This window comes from Microcaecilia unicolor, chromosome 8 (genome assembly GCF_901765095.1).
Source record: "Microcaecilia unicolor chromosome 8, aMicUni1.1, whole genome shotgun sequence".
Lineage (NCBI taxonomy): Eukaryota > Metazoa > Chordata > Amphibia > Gymnophiona > Siphonopidae > Microcaecilia > Microcaecilia unicolor.
In genome coordinates, this window is record NC_044038.1 from 22651930 (window position 1) to 22662738 (window position 10809).

General features: G+C 43.5%; 1 protein-coding gene across 2 annotated transcripts in view; it reads right to left on the minus strand.

The window, feature by feature from the left end:
- The window catches only part of SUN1 (Sad1 and UNC84 domain containing 1), a 152971-nt gene extending 142490 nt beyond the window's left edge, over nucleotides 1-10481 (minus strand). The window contains exon 1 of one of the 2 annotated variants that reach the window (XM_030212205.1): nucleotides 10339-10481. The gene's annotated coding sequence lies outside the window, so the exon portion shown is untranslated. The other variant, XM_030212203.1, reaches the window with a different exon arrangement.
- Nucleotides 10482-10809: the final 328 nt, after the last annotated feature.

A 10809-nucleotide genomic window follows, 5' to 3' on the forward strand; every position in this document is an offset into this window, starting at 1 on the left:
TTCATTCTCTTTCACACACAAAAATTATGACATTTATCTTCCACCTATTCAGAATATTTCTGACCTAATTTATATATTAAAAAATAAATAAAATAAACCCACACAGCAGTAGATCTTTTTATATATAGCAAAACCACCAAATTTGGTTTCGCCTTTTTCTGTTAAACTGGAGAAATTGTGGATTGCTAAGTGCAGCTCTCAATTCCTAATCATAAACACAGTTCAAGTGCTTAGCCAGTCAGAAAGTGCATTTGACCTGTATGCAGAGGACAGGCTTTTGGCCAGACTAATTTGTTATATAATGCGGGGGAGGAGTAAATGCCCTGTCATGGGAGCCCACTAGGATACAGAACTGTTTGGACTGTGGCCAGATAGGAAGTGTTAAACATTCCCTAACACAACTAAAATATTTTTTCCCATGGTGCCTAATGAATGTTTGGATACCTTTGTGCAAGTGCAATCCTATATAAAACAAATTGGTACTGTAAAGAAAGCAAACTTTCCAAAAACTGCTGTCAGCCATAAGTATATTACGTTTTTCTTGTTTCACAACTCCTAGAGTACACGAAGAGTTATTAAAATGAAATTGTAAATAGTTCTAGCAGTAACACAGGCCTCTCTGTTTCTAAGTGTGCCCAACAGGCTGCATTGGTAAAGCAGCTGGGTACATCTGGCAGGCTTCAAACAGGGCTAATTAACATTATATTGAGTCCTAGGCAAACACTTCAGTGCTCCCCCATAATGGATCCCCCTTCCAATTTACTATTTCTCAACAATCCCCTCCCCCATTTCACCTCAGCAGAAGCAAAAGTGCAGAGCCCAGAGGTGAAAGTGGCAGAAGTAATTTATGAATGAGCAAAGTGACTAAGCCATTCCATTCAAAGCACATGCCTGCCTAACTTTTAGATCTAGAAAACTTCCAAGTTAGCCAGTTCTGACAACTCTATCCTAAAGCATTATAGGAAATAAGCGCCAATTTCAATAGGCAGAATCAGGGATTATTGATATTATACTAAATTGGGCTAAAAGTTCAAAAACAGGACTGGCCAAAAAAAAAGTTTATTTCCTGAACAAGGTAATTTGGCAGCTCTGCAGGAGTGGATCAAGAACCAGGGTAATTGAGCAACTCGTTGTCACTGTTTCTGGTACAAACCAGAGATGCCAAGGGTGGACACCCCAAAGTGTGAGATTTATGGGCAGTGTGTCCGACGTATACATTTACAAAGTTTTACATGTAAAAAACAAATAAAGAAACATGGTTAGATTTTTTTTTGCTGCTTCTGAAAGGAGATAGCGTAGGACAGTTTCCAAAGGAATTTGCCCAGGTAACTTATAGCTGAGTAAATTCTCCAGGCTGAAAACTTCCCTTCACTTAGTATATGCACAGGTACATTTGTACCAATGAACTTCTCCACATGCATACACGCATGCAGTCACTCTCTCTCTTTCTGGTGCTACTACTACTACTATTTAGCATTTCTATAGTGCTACAAGGCGTACGCAGCGCTGCACAAACATTGAAGAAAGACAGTCCCTGCTCAAAGAGCTTACAATCTAATAGACAAAAAATAAAGTCCTCTGGCTGATACAGTCAGTGTCACCCAACCCCCTGCCCATCATCATATGAAGTTCTTGCAATTGCTGTCAGGTTTTTTATTATTATTATTTTATTTAAATAATAGTACAACAACCATAACCACATAGAACATAAAGAACAACTATCAATTACAACACCAATTATTAACTTAGAACTCACTACCACCAACAGTTTTTGGTTCCCCCACCACGAGTCTCAAATCACAAATCTTATATTCCTTTTTTATGTTTAAATCTTTTTATTAAACAATCAGTAAATGGAACATTAGAATGACCAACTATTGTCAAAGTACTGTTATTCCTGACCCAAATCCCTCCCCCGGGAAGCATGTAGTTAAACAACCAAACGAAATGAGCAAGGACAAAACAAAGTTCAGCAACCTGCTAAGGAGCTCTATGGGTCAAGGTTAGCCAAAAGGGTTCCCTAATGACTTGAAAACGTTTGCCTGCAGGGTGAGAGAAAAGTCTGTTAGGGTACAATGCTCCATGCATAACTGTTCAATTAAATAGGTCCTCCAGTGTTGAAGGGAAGGCAGGGTAGGCTGCAACCAGGCAAACAATATGGTCTTGATTCCAAAGAAAATCACTTTGTAAAGAAAAGGCTGGAAGTTCTAATGGGCAGATGATCAGAAGCAAATGCCGGCACTGGAAGCTATTAGCGCCCATGTTTCCTACCGCCACATGATCAGAGCCCCAAGCACATGAAATAACGCTCGCGGACTCTGACCACAAGTAGCATGCAAATGCATGCTAAACAGGCATTTTATTATTCCTCCCCAATGATCAGTGGGCAGCGCACCAAACACTGGCGCACTGTCTGCAGCAAATCCTTTGCCAGCTCGGAGCTGGCATTAGGGTTTGCAGAACTTTAGGGAGGAATGGTGAGCCCTGTCCAGTATGCATTTGCATGCTAGCAGGCCCCCCAACAGAAATCCCCCCAAAGGAACCCTGACCCCCCCCCCCCCCCCCACAGACACAAGTTCTGGTGGATCTCCAGCCCCCTAACCCCCCCTCGCACCCCAAAATAAAAGCCCTGGTGAAAACACAAGCCCCCTGACCTGGTGATCTAGCAGCCCCCTTCCCTGCCCCCCATACCTAAGTAGTGGAGGAGGGAGTACTACACTCCCTTCTCTTCCAGCGCCGCCTTGAAAATGGCAGCGCCCAGTTCATCACCACCATACAACCCTTATAATCCACTAGGGGACCAACCAGCTGAAGCGCCTTATAACATTTGCAAACATAGCCATCTGCCCCAGGAGCGGAATAGGCCCTTAATGATTTGATCGCAGCTTTAACTTTCACTTATAAAGGTGTGTTCAAGCCCTCTATCGCCTCAGGGAGCAAAAAAGGCAATCCCGCCTGGTCCAAGAGGAAGCGAGGAAAAAACAGCTAAGGGAGAGTCAAACTCCAGACCTAGAACAGTCAGTTCCCTGCAGAAAAGTAGAGAAAAGCGCAGAGCTAAGAGGCGATAATCCAGATGCACAGCAATAGATCTGCTCAGCAGGAAAGAACTGCATTCCTCACAGAAAAAGGAAGGAGTGCCAAGAGAGGCACCTGAAACTAGAAAAGGCAAAATCCGCCTGTGCCATTCCCGCCCAAAAGCAAGGGAAGCAAGGAAGAGAAGTGGCAAACTAGTCCTAAAAAGGCACATTCTCGTAAAGAGACACTGAACTCAGTCCAAGCAAAAAACTTTCAAGAATGGCGCTCCCAAGGGTACTCAGAAGAGGGATTTGAACTAGCAGTTGCACACCAAGGGCAATTCGGACCCCCACCAGAAGGAAAGTACTCTGCAGCCAAACCAGAGCAGACAGGAGGGATCCACGGGGACGAGAGAACCAGAACCTCCCCTAAGGAAGGGAGGAAAAACTGCTGCCAAAACAAGAATCAAATAGCAGGGGCGTCTCAAGCAAGATGCCAGAAGCAGCAGAGACCGGACAGTCTGAAAAAGAACTGACCAACAGCCGAGTAAGGCTGACAGGAATGAAAAAAATAGCCCTTAACTAAAAAGACCGAGCCTGCAGCCAAACGGAGCCAGCGAGAGACTTCCCCCAGTTTGGAAATGGCAGACTAAGACCTCCGAACCGCAAAGGTAGAAGTTCTAGCCAACAGGGCCGCCCTCTGAACCAGCCGCAGTCTAGGACCGTAAAGGAGAAAAACAACTGAGTTTCGTGATCTAGACACGAGCTGTGCCCCACAAAAAAAAAAAATCAAAGCAACTGGTACCAGCTCAGAAGGGTCCAAGATCAGAATCAGACGCTGGCCAGCGAAATTCAAAGAAACTTCGCAAGCGGCCCCCTAGAATACACTGCCAAAGGCAGGAAAATCAATCAGGTAACAGGCAAGAGAAAGAAGGAAAAACAAAGTTTCTTCATTTTTGTTTAAAAAAACAAACTTCTTCACTAGTGACAGGAATTAAAAAAGGTTTACCTCAGAGGCAGAAAAGGAGGGAAAAAAAGTTTCATTTTTTATTTTTATAAACAAACTTTGTTCACTAGTGACAAGAATAAATAAAGGCTTACCTCAGAGGCAGAAATTCAGATATACCTACCAACACAGAAGAGAAGAACCCCACAAGTTACTCCATGCCACTATCAACCATCACCCTGCTAGAAAGACAGCCAGAGGAGGTAGGGGAGGGGAGGGAACCAGGGTCACTGGATATCACCCTAGCTGGCAGATGAGGAACTCAGCACCACTGAGTATCATCTAAAACCAGCCTCAACAAGGCTACCAGCACACCCCTGGCTCCACTGTCACCAGAAGAATCTGGGACAGGAGCTACCAGCCAGCAATCCAGAGCAGCTGCACGATCCATCCACCACCCACTGCACGACACCATTAAGGGGCGGTTTACTTGGAACTATTTTCTCTGTCTCCTTCTGCTGGTAGATGGACACAACCCACTGGTCTGGTATAGATGACAAGGAAGCACTTTTTTTCAGTGGCAATTTTTAGGCGCCATTTAAAGAATTTAGTCCTATATATGGAAATATGTACCCTCCATACTGCATATATGCCAGCACTGCTTTGAACTGGTCACTTATATTTTATATTTATTTTTTTAAAGATATTTATAAATCACACCAACAAGTCTAGGCGATATACTTAATAGAACACACAATTTCCCAGATTCTATATATGGTGACTAAAGTTGTGCTCATAAATTTGGCAGCACGCTGAATTGGCCAATAACAAGCAATTATCAGCAGTAACTAGAATTTACGCATGAAAGTAAACTTATTCTGTAAAGTGATGCACGTAAATTCTAATGTACTGATCTCAAAAGCGGCGTGGCCATGGAAGGGGCATGGGCATTCCTAGAAACTACACACACTGTTATACAATATGTCTAATCCTCGCCTGTTAGGTGTGGGCAATTATACCAGGTTTTAGATGGTGTAAATGGCCACACCTAAATTTAGTCGTGCGTCTGGGAACTATGTGTATTCTATAAACCAAACCTAATGCTATAGAACAGTGCCAAGCGTGTTATTTTCTGTGCAATATATAGAATCTAGTCCGAAATCAATAAAAATACAAAACAAGATCACAGTAAGACTTAGCCATTACTTAATCAGAACTTACACAACCCAACCATCAAGTATGCTAGTAAAATCTAAAAAAAATCAAAAGTCATACATTCATTCTGGAATATGCCACTTAAACAACATTTTGTAGTTATTTTAAGCAGATTACTTGTAATTAATCCTACATATGTACATTTGAATATCTGTGCCAACTTTTCATCTCAACTTTGCATATGTGCCAATTTCCTTTTCTTTATATTGTCCAGGGCCTTGACTCATTTAAGCCTACTACTATTATTTCTTAGGGGCAATTTCTCCAAATGTGTGACCTTACACAACGTTTCACCTGGCAATACTGAAACCAACCACTTTCCTCTATTGAGTACTGCTCTTTCAATGTCTATCATCCCCTTCCCCCCCCCCCCCCCCCCAAATGAGTTGTCCCACACATTGCAGGCCCACTATCTTCCCACCCATGACAGGTTCAGCTTAATCCAGTGCTCTAAATCCCCTAAAGGCTGATGTTCAAATTCCTGCACTGAAAAATTAGCACCGGAACAGAACAGGGAATTAAAGCCCCAATGATGAAAACTAATAGCATGCAAATTTATGTGTGCTATTAGTCTTGATCATTGGGGGGGAGGGGGGGGCTTCTGCCGGAGGTTTGTGCTTGAACATGCACCTAAGCCACAATCCCTGCAGATGCTGTTTAACAAGTCCAGGCTGTCAAATAAAAAGAAAAGCCTGGACCTGTCAACAGACTAGGCTGGAGGTCCTCCCTGGTGGTCCAGTGCCCCCCCCAATCCCCCCTATACTTTTAGGAGCAGAGGAGGGAGTAGCATCCCCTCCTCCTGGGACACTGCCTTCAAAATGGTGGCTCCCTGCCCTGTGCATCCTAGGATGCATTGGGCACAGCTTCAATACCATATAAAGGGAAAACTCCCTTATATGGTATTCAAGTTCTACCCAATGTATTCCAGGATGAATCAGGCAGGGCGTGGTGCCGCCCCAACCACTTCTAAAGGTGCGGGGGGTAGGACTGCCCACTGGGCCACCAGCAAAAGATTTTTGGTGTTAGGGTTTCTTGGTGTTGCCCACTGGACCTCCAGCCCCGTGACTGGAGGGGGAAGGGTAGCCCACTCGGACACTAGGGAAACTTGTCTGACGGGCAATAGGTCCACCGGACCGGGGGTGTGTAAGCATGCAAATGCATGCTGGACAGGGCTCCCCAATGCACTGCAAAACCTTACATGCCAACTGTGAGCTGGTGTACAGTTTGCCATGGGAGCAGCACCAATGTTTGGTGTGCTGCCCACTGAGCATTAGAGAGGAATAGGTAATGCCCTGTTTTGCAAGTATTTGCATACTACTTGCAGTCAGAGCCTATGAACTCGTTCTTTCACGCACTTAGCAGCTCTGATCATAGGGCAGGAGCAAACATGGACATTAGTATAATGCTAATAGCCGCTAGTGCCCATGTTTGCTTCTGATCCCTAGCGTTTTATGAAAAAAGGGGTATGTATTTATCCTCAAAGAGGCCAGAAAGGTAAGGCACAAGCGAGATTAATTCCCAAATATCATACTTTTCCTTTGGTCCATCAAAATTAAAACATTTCTTAAACGTGTAATCTCTTCCTTAGTACTGAAAATATTTTAAGTTTGCTAATTTAGGGCATCAATGTGAGAAATGTCTCATGCTAGCACAGGTCCCATATTATGCAATGAGACCAAGTTATTAGAATTGGGTTTAACAGTAAAATAGCATATCTTAGGGCTACATTTCAATTAAAATTTTGGTTGTGCAATTAAAGGTATGTTTCCCCCTCCCCTGCAGCTCCTTGTGACTTTGGACAAGTCACTTGTGGAGAGAGAGAAAGGGATCCTTAAGTATCAAGGACTGCAGAGTCCAAGAAAATTGTGACTGAAAAAGAGAGAACAATTTCCTATTGTTTTGGTGCCATGCGCTTGATTAAAAAAACATTTTTAAGCATACCTGGATAGGCTACATGTTCCTTCTGGAGTTCATGAAATGTAAGATTTTTTTTTTTTTTCTTTTTACCCATACTATGGCAAGCGTTAGCAGTAAATCTAAGACTGAGATCATACGCCACATACCCTGGCTCAGAAGCAAGGTTCGCTATTATCCTCGTATATGCAAAACTAACCTATTTAGAGACACTGCTGGGATACAGAAGGCTGGATGTTTTAAGTAATGGCTATACTAGTATTGCTGGATATTTAGGTTATTACGAAAGGATTTTAAATTAGGCATGGGCAATATGGATGCTGAAAAGAACTAAGTAGAGATTTTGTATGCTTTTCTATTCAAGGAGCAGAAAAGAAAACAATAAAACTGCTGTGTGTTTTTTCTAATGTAGCCAGGGATATACAGTGACTCTCCTCATCAGGGGTGGCTAGAGTGGTCTGGGTCCCTGGCCACTGAGGGTGGTGTGGGGCACCCCCCCCCCCCCACCTGGCTGCTGCTCCCCTACCACCACAGCCGACACCCCTGTAGCTCCGGCCCTACCTGAAGGGCCTTGGTGGTCTAGTGGTCTCTGCGGGGGGGGGGAGAGAATGTTCTTTCCTGCCCGCAACGCCATGTTTTCAAAATGGCAACCAAGACTTCCCACGGTGTAACACTAGGGGGCGCTGTGCTTATGACAACACAAAAGCCACCAGACACAATATGCGGTATATCGCTTTTATTGGTGATACATATGTGAACACATACACCAAGATACTTGCAGCACCCGCAATTCAGTCAGCATCTGGGAAGACCACCAGGGAAGAGCTGTTTCCCATAACAGAGAATAACTCTCCCAGACCTGCACAGGTTGAAGGTGCCTTTCCTAGAGGTGAAGGTGCCTTTCCCAGAGGTGCTGGCATCCCTTAAACAACTAGCCTGTTTCCCTGTTTCCCATAACAGAGAATATCAACACATAATTACAGCCAAAACATTCCACTCATTCCATCCCCAGCTGACCTTCAATCCCATGTATTACACACGGTAGTCTCGCGGGGGCTTAACAGTCTTGCGAGACTTCCACAAGGAGTCTTGGACACCGTTTTTAAGGTGCAGCGGTGCCCGGCAGGCAGAATAGCAGCAGCACAACGGGCAGGTAAGAACATGCTCCCCCCCCCCCCCCCCCCCCGCAGAGGTCACTAGATCACCAGCGGTGTGCCTTTAAAGGTAGAACCAGGGAGGGCTGTAGTGTGAAGCGGGCATCCAGGCACAGGCTCTGGGCCCTCGGGCACTGCCTGGTTGGCCGAATGGTGAGTCCGCCGCCCCAGCTCCTCATTCTATAGTCTTACGTGCACAATTTCATGTTTAGTGTACAAAACTGCACATGTAGGTTAAAAGAATACTACAAGTTGTATGCACAACTTAATTGACAAATTAGCTGCTAATTGGCACTAAGGTGCTAATTTTCAAAGCCCACAGACTTACAAAGTTCCATAGCAACATATGAAACTTTGAAAATGAGACAATCAATTATTGTTGATAACTGGAAGTAATTGGCACTAATTTGCAGTTACACATGCAACTGTAACAGACACAGACATTTACAACAGCTAGTATTCTATAATGGCAATTACACACATAACTGCCCATACAGATTCATGCAGGTGCCTAAGAGATGTATTTTCAAAGCACTTACACCTATGTTTACTAAGGTGTTCTGTAGGGGCGTTAGCGTTAACACGCACTAAACGCTAACACGCCCATACATAAGTGCGTTAGCGCTTTACACACCTTAACTTTAAAGGTGCGTTAAAAACGCTAATGCACCTTAGTAAACATACCTCTTAGACTTACAAAGTTCCATATAGGTTACTATGGAACTTTGTAAGTCTAAGTGCTTTGAAAATGAGCGCCTAAGTGACCTGTACCAAATTACCTCTTACATGCATTAGCAAGTTGATACCAATATAGCATGAGAAATCGAGTTAAGAATTCCTTTTATGAAAGAATCTTACCAAAACAACCACAGCTGCAGGATTTATTTTTAGTAATTTGCCAAAAATGTTTTATTTTTTATAATTTGCAGAGAGCAAATAAAAATTACAATATCTACTATGTTATGTATGTAAATAGCTCAGCATGGATTCTGCTGTGCAACAGACAAAATAAATAAATGAGGAGTTAAATCTGTATCAGTTTGAAACTTGTGAGCAGCAATCAAGGGAATTGGAAATTACTCACAGGTTCAACTCTTTTTGGGGTCCGCTTTTGGGTTTGCTGTTTTGCACAGCATTATTTTAAACTAGAATAGTTCCTCTAAGTAACCAATTGTGTCAAAAACATTTTTGGACATCTACTCTAGATTTGTGAAAATGTTATATATTTTTTTTCTTCCCTTATTTGAACAGTATTGATATACATTTCATATTCAAAAAAAAAACAAGTCTTGTTACTTTACTAGTGATTTGTCAATACCTATGTGCACTTATTTTTAATAGAGATACATTTATGACTTCTTTGTGACAAAAAAAGTCATTTGTCAAATTCAAATAGAGCTACCACCACAATTCTCATGTACATATTTGAGAATGTGGAAAAAAAATCCCAATAATTCTAAACATAACTTAAACGGCAAAATAAATAAATAAATAATAAATCCAGGACATCTCCTGGAAACTAATTTTAGAACAGAGTGGCTTTTAAATCTAAAAAAAATTTTAAAAAAAGTTACTTGTACATTGAGGCTCATTTTCAAAGCACTTAGCCTCCCAAAGTTCCATAGAAACCTATGGAACTTAGCCTCCTAAAGTGCTTTGAAAATATGCCTCCTAGTGTAGTATATTTGAGCGTCTAAACACAACACAAATTACTCCTCCCTGGACACACAGGAGCCTCTATGTTGCACTTTAAGAAAGTTCATGTGGGAGAGCGTTTCAAACACAGTTAGATACAGGACACTTCGAATTAAGAAAAACTCTGTCCTTTGCTCATTTCCCCCCTATCCAAACGCACCATGACTTCGTTTTTTTCATTCGCTCAACTCCCACAAACTATGACCGTTTTTTTTTTACGAGTGGGAAGGGCAGAACTGTGGAAGCGCTCAAAGATACCAAAGTGCCACACGCATTTCGGATGTACTCACGCTAATAAGCCGAGTACCCCTCCTCACGCGCATTAGGGGATTGGGGGTGGGGGGGGGGACCGGTCTCCTCACGCGCATTCGGGGATCCCGCCGCCGTATCCCTCTTTTACCTTCACTCCCTCTACATCCCACCCGCCTTGCCGGGAAACAGGAAGTTGCGTCACAGGAGCTCGCGCAGCGTAGGCGTAGTATCATATGTCCGTAGCAACTGGCGTTGGTCGACAAGGCAGCGTGGCTGCAGTTGTCGCGCTCCCTTAAAGTATCCACGGAGACGCGCACATGTAGCTGCTTTACAAATATCTATGAGGGAAGATGCATCTCTGTGACGTTGCGCTTTTGTATTAGCCGTAGTCCGAACGATTTGTGAGTGGTGGAGGCAGATGTTGCTCCCACACGTGGGCCGGTGAGCAGGAGCCCCGCCCTCTTCCAAACGGCGCTCTTCTTGGAACCATAGGAGCCAACTTTGCAAAATGATTAGGGGTGCTGACATCTTTTTTTTTTCTTTTTACAGGTGGTGCATTCCCACCTCCACCACTCCCCCTACCTCTGAGCCCCAGGCCCCCCCCTCCCTCCCTCCATTT